Source organism: Kogia breviceps, chromosome 17, assembly GCF_026419965.1.
Source record: "Kogia breviceps isolate mKogBre1 chromosome 17, mKogBre1 haplotype 1, whole genome shotgun sequence".
NCBI lineage: Eukaryota > Metazoa > Chordata > Mammalia > Artiodactyla > Physeteridae > Kogia > Kogia breviceps.
Window position 1 is genome coordinate 76,154,901 of NC_081326.1, and position 11,054 is coordinate 76,165,954.

Below are 11,054 nucleotides of genomic sequence, written 5' to 3' on the forward strand. Positions count from 1 at the left end.
AGTCATATGAAGAAATCAAGAGTATTCATACATGTATATACAAGCAGAGGATAATACAGAAGAAAAGACTCCTAACCATCACATTTAAGATGATAAAATTCCTGCAAATAAACTTGAAAACATTACAGAAAAAGAGACCTCAGCAATTGGGAAAGTACAGCACATTCTTTTTTAAAAAAATAATTTTATTTATTTATTTTTGGCTGCATTGGGTCTTCGTTGCTGTGGGCGGGCTTTCTCTAGTTGAGGTGAGCGGGGGCTACTCTTCACTGCGGTGCGCAGGCTTCTCATTGTGGTGGCTTCTCTTGTTGCGGAGCTTGGGCTCTAGGCACACGGGCTTCAGTAGTTGTGGCACGTGGGCTCAGTAGTTGTGGCTCATGGGCTCTAGAGCGCAGGCTCAGTACTTGTGGCACACGGGCTTAGTTGCTCCACGGCATGTGAGATCTTCCCCGACCAGGGCTCAAACCCGTGTCCCCTTCATTGGCAGGCAGATTCTTAACCACTGCGCCACCAGGGAAGCCCTACAGCACATTCTTAAGAAGGGAGATTCAATGTCATAAAGATGTCGCTCTCCCTGAGTTAGTTTGTACATGTAACACAATTCCAACCCAAAACCAATCAGGTTTTAGGAATGCGAATGTGTGTATGTGTGTGTTTGGTGGGGGGGACTGAGTAAAGAATAGACAAGCTAATTCAAAGTTCATATGTAAAGATAATCTAGAATAGGCAAAAAAAATATGACAAAAGAGCAATGAGTTCTTTGATATATCGAAACACGGTATAAGGCCTTAAAAATTAAAATAGAGGTTTCAGCTGGACACATGGACGATGGAACAGTTTACAGGCAAACAAGCGTAATCAATCTTGAGAACAATAAAGTTGGACGCGTCACCCATCCCGATTTTAACACATACTACAAAGTGACAGTCATTGAAACAGTATGCTACTGGCATTAAGATGACCACACAGACCAATGGCACAGAATAGAGAGCCCAGAAATAAATCGACACACAGTCAGTGGATCTGCCAAGGGTGCCAAGAACACACAGAGGGGAGAGGACAGTCTCCACAACAAATGATGCCAGGAAACTGAAGCTGAACCTGCAAGAGAATGAACTTGGACCCTATCTTACACCATGCACGCAAGTCAACTCAAAATCAATTAAAGGGCTTCCCTGGTGGCGCGGTGGTTGAGAATCCGCCTGCCGATGCAGGGGATACGGGTTTGTGCCCCGGTCCGTGAAGATCCTACATGCCGCGGAGCGGCTGGGCCCGTGAGCCATGGCCGCTGAGCCTGTGCGTCTGGAGCCTGTGCTCCGCAACAGGAGAGGCCACAACAGTGAGAGGCCTGCGTACCACAAAAAAAAAAAAAAAAAAAAAAAAATCAATTAAGGACTTAAAACAGAAGACCCAAACTGTAAAACTCCTAGAAGAAAGCACAAGGGGAAAGGTTCACAACACTGGTTTTGGCAATTATTTCATGGATATGATGCCAAAAGCACCAAGTAACAGAAACATAAAACAGCTAAGTGGGACGACATCACACTAGAAAGCTGCTGCAAAGCAAAGGAAGTACTCATCGAGTGACAAGGCACCTATGGAGTGGAAGAAGGCCTTCCTTGCCCCACAATGGGGTTGCACCCTGATAAACCCATGGTAACCTGAAGGTACGTCGAAAATGCATTTAAAACACTGAACCTACCGAAGGTCACAGCTTAGCCTGGCCTTCCTGAAACGTGCTCGGAACACTCACATTAGCCTACAAGAGGGCAAAACCATCTAGCACAAAGCCTATTTCATACTGAAGTGTGGACTGTCTCACGTAACTGGTTGAACACTGTCCTGAACTTGAATACAGAACAGCTGTCTGGGCACCGGCTGTGCACCCTCGTGACCTCGGGGCGGACGGGGAGCTGCGGCTGCCGCTGCCCAACATCTCAAGAGTATCCACCCCGCATCGCTGGTCCAGGAAAAGATCAAAATTCAAAATTCGAATCATGGTGTCTACTGAATGTGTAGCACTTCCGCACCACGAAAAGTCAAGAAAACTGTAAAATCGTTAAGATGAACCATGCTAAGTATACGACTGTGTGTATCTTATAAGGGGTTAATCTCCAAATCATATAAGGAACTCCTACAATTCAATAATTTAAGAAAACTAATAAATTACCCAATTTTAAAACGGGCTAAGGACTTGAATAGACATGTTTCCAAAAAAGACATACCAACGGCCAAGAGGTACATGAAAAGTTGTTCAACATAAGTAATCATCAGAGAAATGCAAATCGAAACCACAATGAGATGTCACCTCACACCTGTCAGAATGGCTATTATCAACAAAAAAAGAAAAGAGAGAGAGAGAATAAGCGCTGGCGAGGATATGGAGAAACTGGAACCCTGTACACTGACGGTGGAACACGAAATGGCACAGCCGCTATGGAAAACAGTATGAAGCTTCCTCAAAAATTAAAAATAGAACTACCATATGATCCAGCAATACCACTTCTGAGCATTTGTTCCAAAGAATTAAAATCAGGATCTCCAAGACACTCTGCGTCCCACGTTCACTGCAGTGTTATTCACAACAGCCAAGATACGGAAACAACCGAAGCATCTGTCTGCAGATGAATGGGTAAAGGAGATGTAGCATATCCACATAATGGGTATCATGCAGCCTTTAAAAAGAAGGAAATTCTGCAGTGTGTGACAACACGGATGGACCTTGAGGACATTATGCAAAGTGAAATAAGCCAGTCACAGAAGTATAGACACTGCATGACCCCGTCTATACGAGGGATCTATTAGATAGTCCAGTTCAAAGAACTACCGAGTGGAACGGTGGTTGCCAGGTGCTGGGGCAGGGGAGATACAGAGCTGCTAATTAACATGCAGAAGCAAGATGATGTGGCTCCAGAGCACGTGTGGGCAACACTGCACCTGGTCCACAGCACGCAGTACTTGTACTGTGCATGCGGTACTGTACTGTGCGCTTAAATCTGCAAACGGGGTAGGTCTCACGTGAAGGGCTGTTATCAGGATAAATACATTATTTTAAAATTTAAATACAAATGGCAGTTTAGGGCATGACTAAGCTAGAACCTAAAACCCGTGGGGGATAAAATGGATTCTTTAATAACTCGGACAGGACTACTAGTAGACCATCTGGGAAAAAATTAAGGTCAGACTCGTACCTCACACCATACACCAGGATAAAAGACAAATGAATAAACACTTTAAAAGGAAATCAAAGAAAATGAGAAGAAAACACAGGAAATCAACGAAAACAAGAAGAAAACACAGGACTTCTTTTTAAACTTGAAGAAAAGAAGCCTCCGTTAACTACGACTCAAAATCCAAACACCACATGGGAAAGTTGACGGATCTGACTACACGAAAGCTGCTACGTGGCAAAACAGTAAGCACAACAAAAGGCAGCAGCAAATGCCCCGAATTCATCTGACATTCAAAGAGCTCATCTCCATAATCTACAGGGAAAAAAATCAACAACGCAGTTTTTAAAACATGAACAATGTCAAGGAACAGAAAGCTCACGACTAAAACACAAATGGCTCTTTGATATATAAAAAGATACCAAACTCATTCATCATAAAGGAAATGCAGATGTGTCCCCCTCTGAAGCCTGATCCTACTCAGCATGGAAGCAGCTGGCGGACGGGCGCTGGCAGCTTTCCACGGGTATGTGGACCGGTGCCTCCCCTTTGGAGGGGGGTTGGCAGGGTGTGTCCTAATGAGGAAAGTCTGAGTCTTCTGACCCAGCACTTGCACTCAGAGCGTACATCCTACATACATGCATCAAATGACGTATGAAGAGGTCATTCATTCTGTAATAGGCAAAGACTGAAAATAACCTAAATTTCTATCAACAAAAGACTACATTAAATCGATTCTGACATACCCATACCCGAAATATTCTGCAGTTGTCAACAAGAAAAAGAGAAGCTCTCTGTACTAATATAGGAAGACCTCCAGGACGTTTTGGTTAGTGGGGGAAAAAATTAAAACCAAGGTGGAGAAGAAATTTATAACACGACTTGTGACAGAAAAAGGAAAAATATCATTTGGTAGATCATCACATTCTTACGTATCTGGAAGGATAGAGAAGAGACCAAGAGCAGAGTCACATGTGGAGACAAGGACCGGGCCGGCTGGGATGGGGAGACTTTTAACTTTCTACTGTACGCTTCCTCATACGTTTCTACTTTTGAACGATATATGCTATTCAAAAAGTGCAAGAGCGCTGGAACAGTTAAAGCGTGGTCCATTCACACCATGGAACAGGACTCAGTGATCAAAACAAACTACAGGTACATGTGACAACCTCGCGAAATCTCCAGGGAATTATACCAAATGAAAAGAGCCAGTCCCCAAGGGCTACACACTGTAGGATTCTATTTGTATAACATTCTTGAAATGACATATGAAAAATGGAGGACAGACTGGGGCTTCCCAGGAGTTCAGGAGGGTGAAGGTAGCAGGGAGGTGGGTGTGGCTACAAAAGTACAACCACGTGACGGCAACAGCCTCTATTTTGACTGCATCCATTGTTGGTATCCTGGCTGTGATAGGTGCTACAGCTCTGTGAGATGCTACCTTTGGGGAAACTGGGTAAAGATACACAGGAAGGCTCAGAATCAGTTCTTACAGTTGTACGTGTGAACACACAATGTCTCTAAATATAAAGTTTAATAATGAAAAAAACAAAAGACACTGGGCTGTCAATCTCCATGCCCGAGGTCACCAAGTGGCCAGAGCAGAGGACATATCCAGCCTGATCTGTTTCCCGAGCGCCTGCCTCCTGGGACATGGGGGCCACGGGGAGGTGACCCCGCAGGGCCCGAACTCTCTCTGAGCACAGGGCAATCCTTCAAGGAAAAGGGGAAGCCCAGCAAGGAAGGGTGTCCCTCCCAAGGCACAAAGCTGACTTTGTGATTTTAAGCTGCTGGCACCTGGGGGATACTTGTTACCGCAGCAAGACCTACCCTACACCGCTAAGACTTCTGTCCATCCAGTCACATCCATGCCTGCACCTGCTGCCTGACTTCACTCCTGCCCAGCTGGCCCTCCTGGCCCATAAGACAGAACCCCGCCTGCTGCCTCCACGGGCCTCCAACCCCTCCTGCAGGTGGGCAGCAGCACACACTGCCAGACGGAAGAGGTAGGGCAAGGCTGCACCCCACGGCAGCAGGCGGCTCTGGCCCCTGCCTCCCCAGGCGTAAAACGAGGGTTGAACCAGCTTTAGAGCTTTTCCCAGCTACAGAATCTTTTCTTCAAACACAAACATCCTCAGAAGGTCCAGGTGAAATGGGTGAGATCAGAGCTGCTCTGGCTGAAGGAAGAGGATGCTGCCAGCTGGGGTACTAGAGCCCCTCCAGTCCCGGGGACCCCCTCAAGCCACTGGTCCACAACCCCGGGTCGGTAACGCCGTGGGGCAGAGTGGGAAAGCCCAGGTTCTAGGGCTGGGCACGCCAGGTCCCACGCCCGGCCCGCTCTGCACCCCGTGGCCTTGGGAAAACAGGCATCACCTCCGGAGGGCTAAGAGGAAATGACTGCCCACTTCCCCGCCCTGACCTGGGGCACTATAACCAGCACACCCTCCACTCGGAGCTGCGGCCACGCTCCTCAGGGTCCCTACAGCATGTCCCACGCGCCGCCCGCCTGCAGGGCCCTGGAGGGCTCATCCCCACGCAGCTCCGCCCCCTACAAGCTGCCCTCTCCCTTCTGCTCACGGCTGGCCCACCTGGAGATGCGGGTGGCCCCCGGCACAGCAGACGCCCAGAAACCAGCTGAAAGAGCTGAGAAATAGCCCTTTCCAACAGCTGGCTTGTGCTTACGTGAGCATTTATCGAGCACCTACTGTGTGCTCTTCCTGTGCTAGGGCCACAGAGACAGACAGGGTCCCGGCCCTGGAGAGCACATGGGGAGCCCGACGCCAAACAAATGACCACAAGGAAACGAGAAAGCAGCCATGCGAGGCTTTCCGTCAGTCTGCAGCCCCTGCCCCGCCCTGTGCCAGGCCCCCGAGGGCGGGCCAGGCTTCCACACGGCAGCACAGACCTGGGCCTTGACCGGGCGGGGGATGTCCCCGGGGGCACCGGCGCCCGGCCATTCCAGCCAGAGGGGCAGCCAAGCCGACCCCAGAGGGCAGGCTTGGGCAGCCGAGAAATCGGCCCAGCAGGTTGACCAGAGGCTGGAAAGACATTCAGGTCACACTGTGAGAGCTGCAAAGGCCAAGTGCGGAGGCGGCTGGATGCTGCAGATAGGCGCCCCGGGCCACGTCAGCCGGGGAAACACGCCGGAGCGGCCCCCGGCCAGAAGAGCCAGGACACTGAGAGGGGACTGCGGGGTCCAGGCTGGGGGCTGCGGACCAGCCAGAACGTCCGCCCTGCGGCTGAAGGCTTTCTGGACCCTGGACCCGGAAGACACAGAACCGACTCGCCTCCCAAGCCCAGGCCCACCTCCCACCTGCGCAGGCTCATTAGCACCCTGGCTGTGGGTGAGGCCGTAGCGGGGAAAGAGGGCACACCCGAGGCAGGGATCCAGCTCCTTGTTGGCACTGCCACTGAAACTGTGCTGAGAGGGCCGCCAGGCCCGGGAAGGGGGCTGCTGTGCCCTGTTCACGTGGGAGAGATCGATTCCGGGCTGCCGGTGTAAAACTGTGTCCCCTTCCAAATACTTGGCAGGGACAGATTATGGCTCCCGGTGGAGGGCTACCAGCCAGAGGTGTCTGGGGCGGAAGGCGGGGGGGGCTGCCGCTGGCCGGCTCTGTCTGGCACCGACTCCCTGAACAGAGCTCTGATGCCCCTGCCGTCCCCTGGGGTGCCTGCGCCTCATCCTCCCCAGACAACATCCCTCCCCCCTCCTTCCCCACCACCCCGCACCCCTAACATCCAGCTTCCTAGTCGGTGCAGGCGCAGCCTGTGACCCCGCGACCACATCCAGGTTCTGGCTCGGGCAACAGTAGGACAGACGGATGCCCGAGCATGGCACCTGGTCCCAAAGCCCTAAGGACCTGACTCCTTTCCACAGGTCCCAGAGAGGAGCCCTGGCCAATGGTGGGCTCACTCTGACCCCCTTTCATCCGGCCACACTGGGAACAAGAATTCCAAGTTCCACCCCAGCCGCGACCCCCGCCCCCATGAGAGATACCACACTTCCAGACCTGGACTCCCTAACGCCCTCAACCTTTGCCAGGCACTCCTTTAGAACATCAGTTCAATACGGAGGGAAAGTCAAGATTAAGTCTTTTTTCTCTTTTTTTTTTTTTTTTTTTTTTTTTTTTGCGGTAAGTGGGCCTCTCACTGTTGAGGCCTCTCCCGTTGCGAAGCACAGGCTCCGGATGCGCAGGCTCAGCGGCCACGGCTCACGGGCCCAGCCGCTCCACGGCACGTGGGATCCTCCCGGACCGGGGCACGAACCCGCGTCCCCTGCATCGGCAGGCGGACCCTCAACCACTGCGCCAGCAGGGAAGCCCAGGATTAAGTCTTCATTAGTATAATCATCATCACTACCAAAGATGTTCTCCAACTCAGAAAGCATCCTCTGGGGCGGTGGCATCTTCCGATCTGGTCCTCCCAGGAAGCAGCGGAGCAGGAAGCCTGGGCGGGCGGCGCAGCAGAGCGGTGAGTCGGCTCTGGAGCCAGAGTGCTGCAGTCAAACCCTGGCCACTCACTTTCGGGCCTGTGACTCCCGTAAGTTACTCAGCCCTGGGAAGCGTCCCGATCTTAGGAATAAGAGAAACCTAGCAGGCGCGAGGGCCATAAACGGTGCTGACTATCACGATGAGGATACGAAGAGGGTGACGATGGCCAGGTCTCCTGTGTCCCCGCTCACCCACCTCAAGCGCAGGCCAGCGAGCGCTCTCTGGAGCCGGGGTGTCGCTCAGAAGAGGAGCAGCTGCACCCGCTTCCCGGGCCCCCCGACTCCACAGCCCCTCCCAGAGCTTCAGCGCCTGTGCCTCTGCGATGGCGCGGACGCCACCACCTCCCGGTGGCTGCGGGATCAGAAAGGACAGACGGCGGGGACGTGCTAATGAGGAACGTGGCTCAGGACCCCACAGCTGACACTCAGCCACGCCGTGTCCGCGGGACTTCACTGTTCGTACCAGGATGCTGACGCAGTCAGGGCTGGGTCCCCATCCTTCCCTCGGGGGACATTAAGAGGCAGAAAACGAGACAGTCTTCCATCAACCCACGTAAAGAAAACAATAAAACTTAATTGACTGGGAGCTCCGAGACGGGGGCTCACAGGGTCAGCATGACTGCCTGGCCTGCTCTCTTGCGTCCACCTCGGGGCGGGCTGCCCTCTCCTGGAGGTGGGAGCGCAGGGCTGCTGGGACAGCAGGCAGCCTGCCGCGCCAGTTCCCAGGAAGACCTCGCTCTCCCAGACAGCAATCATGCCAGGCAAAGGTCCACGGCACTGCTACCACCATCGCGGACCCGGCCACGTGATCCCGAGCCCGGGGGCCGACAGCCTGGACTCTGTGGGTTGGGAGGGGGCACACACCTCTAGCCATAGGCCCTTCGTGTGATCCAGCCCAGACCCCAGACCCCTGGTCCCTGCTCCCCACAGCCCTGTCTCGGGTGCTCTTCAAGTGACTCTCAGCGCGGCACAGGCTGGCCCTCCCGGGATCAGCACCAAATCCAGGCTTCATGTGCCTCCCTCGGGTCTGCCGCTGTTCATTCTCCCTTCACTTTAGTCTTATGTCACCCGCTCCTCCATTCAGGGATCCAGCAAACACTTAGGAGCCAGGCGGTGCTGAATGTTCTGGCAGAAAACAGGAATCCGAGAGGCAGCCCACCTGCACAACCTAGCGAGTCCGTCATTACTAACGTGGCACAGACGACAATTCAAAGAACAGAAAGAATTACGGCTGGACTGAGCCCCCCAGGTTAGATTCCTTTGTAGCAAATAACACCATCAAAACAAATGCAGCAGCCACAGATATGCCTGTGAGCGTTCAAAAAAAAAATCTAGGCCTTGGCCAACAGTTTGTTTCTCCCAGACACTAGTCAGAGAGCAACGAAACTCTCAGTAACACAGAAGGGTGCTATGCGCTGTGAGCCATGGTCATAAACGTGGGTGAACCGACCCAGGGGAGGAAGGGAACAGGAAAGCGTCCAAAGAGAACCGGAGTACAAGGCATTCCAAGTGGAAGGCACAGACGTGAGAAAAGACATGGGCTGTAAAGGAGACAAGGGCTTGTGTACTGGCAGGGCACACGAAGCAAGCGGTGGAAGATGTGGCTGGAGCAGTAGGCAGGAACAGGGTCCCAACCTTCACCTTGCAGGAGGGGACTTAAGGACTCCTGTCTGCCCATGAGCCCCCAAACCCCTAGATGGCAGTGCCCGTGTCTAGGTGCCCACCTCAGGGCCCTGAAGAGGAGCGCCGGAGAAGGTAGCCTGGATACAGTCAGAGCAAACAAAGGAGGAGAGAAATGTGCAGGTGGCCCAGGCCTCCTCCTCCAGGAAGCCTTCTCGGACTGCCACTCTCCCACAGCCACTGCAGTCGCAACTGGGCTCCTGCACTGTCCTGGGCAGGCTGCACCGGGTTTCTACCGAGGACCTACAACATATGAGGTTGACCACTCATAAGTACCATTTTAATAGGCTGAAGCACTCCAATACTGATAAACTTCACCTGGACCTCACCCGGACACTCCGTCCACCCTGGGGCTATAGTGAGGAACAATCCCAGTCCCTGCCTCCTGGGGACCCAAGATAAAGAAGAAAACAAGCAAACAAGCGACACTGACAAAACATGAAGTGCTGGGAAGGAAAAGAGAAAGGACCTGAACCAGGGTACTGGTAGGAGAGGGCGGTCAGGAAAGTGGGCTGTGACCTGCCGGAAAGATGGTAAGCTGCCATCCCACCAGGAACTAAGACAAGGGCAGGAAGAGGGTGGGTGAGGAAGGGGCCAGGTGTGGCTGCGATGGCAGCAGGCCCATCTAGTCCAGCAGCTCGACCCAAAGAATTTTCTTCCATGACCGCAGTGTTCCATGCCTGCGCCGCGCTGGCTAGTGGACGCCACACTGGACGGCGCACAAAGAGCCCAGAGGGCAAAGGAGGAGTGAAACGTAAGTCTCCCAACAGGAAGCCCCTGGAGAGCTTCCGCGGGGGCAGCACAGATCAGGGGCACCTGGAAGCTGGACGGGCGGGAAAACCCCTACCCTCCGTGCCCCAGAGGCACGTTTTAAGCCAAACGAAGAGGAAAGGCAGAAAGGAGCGGAGGGGAGGCGCATTGCGTCCGGCTCTCCCTCAAGGGCTGCCTCCCGCTCGCTGGTGACGAGCAGCGTCCCTGGCGCCCAACAGGTGGGCACCCGGGCCTCAGTGAGAGCGCTCCGCCCTCGAGACTCTGCCTCTCCCATGACCCCGCCCCGAGGCCCCGCCCCTCCCATGGAGGTCCCGCCCCTCCCGGAGGCCCTCCCGCCGAGCGGGCCCCGCCCCCGACCACCTCGGGCCCTGCGCGCCCCTCCCTGCGTCCGCCGCCCCCGCCTCCGGCCTCGCGCCCTCCCAGCCGAGCCAGCCTCCTCCCGCCGGCCCGCCCCCGCCGGCCCGGCGCCACCGCGCGCCGCTGCCTCACCTGGGCCTCGGTGGCTCGCGGGCGCGCTCCGTGCGCTCTCGGCGGGAGGGGCGGAACAGGGGGCGGAGCCGGCACCCAAACATCACGTGACGGCCCCTCTCGCGCCGGCGAGGGCCGCGAGGCCGCCCCCCGTCCGTCCCGTCGGCCCCGACGCCTCGCGCCAGCCAATGGCCGCCGAGCTGCGGACGGGCTGCGGACGGCGTGGGCCCTGGAACTACAAGTCCCAGAGTGCCCCGCGCGGGCGGCGGAAACGGCCTGGGACGGCGGCCGGCAGGGCCAGAAAGCCTGCGCCCGGTGGGAGCCGCCGCGGGTACCCAGGGCCGCGGCCCTCGAGGGCCACCGAGGACGCGTCGTCCCGGCCTGCCGGGCTGGGCCGAGCCGTTTCCGCCGCCTTCCCGGGCCTGTAGGTGGTCGGCTCACTCGCACCCCCGAATCTCAGTCCCCGCATCTGTGGA

General features: G+C 54.8%; 1 protein-coding gene across 3 annotated transcripts in view; it reads right to left on the reverse strand.

Moving 5' to 3' along the window:
* The window catches only part of TSNARE1 (t-SNARE domain containing 1), a 77,695-nt gene extending 66,926 nt beyond the window's left edge, over positions 1-10,769 (reverse strand). For all 3 annotated transcript variants that reach the window (XM_059042564.2, XM_067017303.1, XM_067017304.1), the window contains exon 1: positions 10,600-10,769. The gene's annotated coding sequence lies outside the window, so the exon portion shown is untranslated. The remainder of the gene's footprint in view (positions 1-10,599) is intronic.
* Positions 10,770-11,054: the final 285 nt, after the last annotated feature.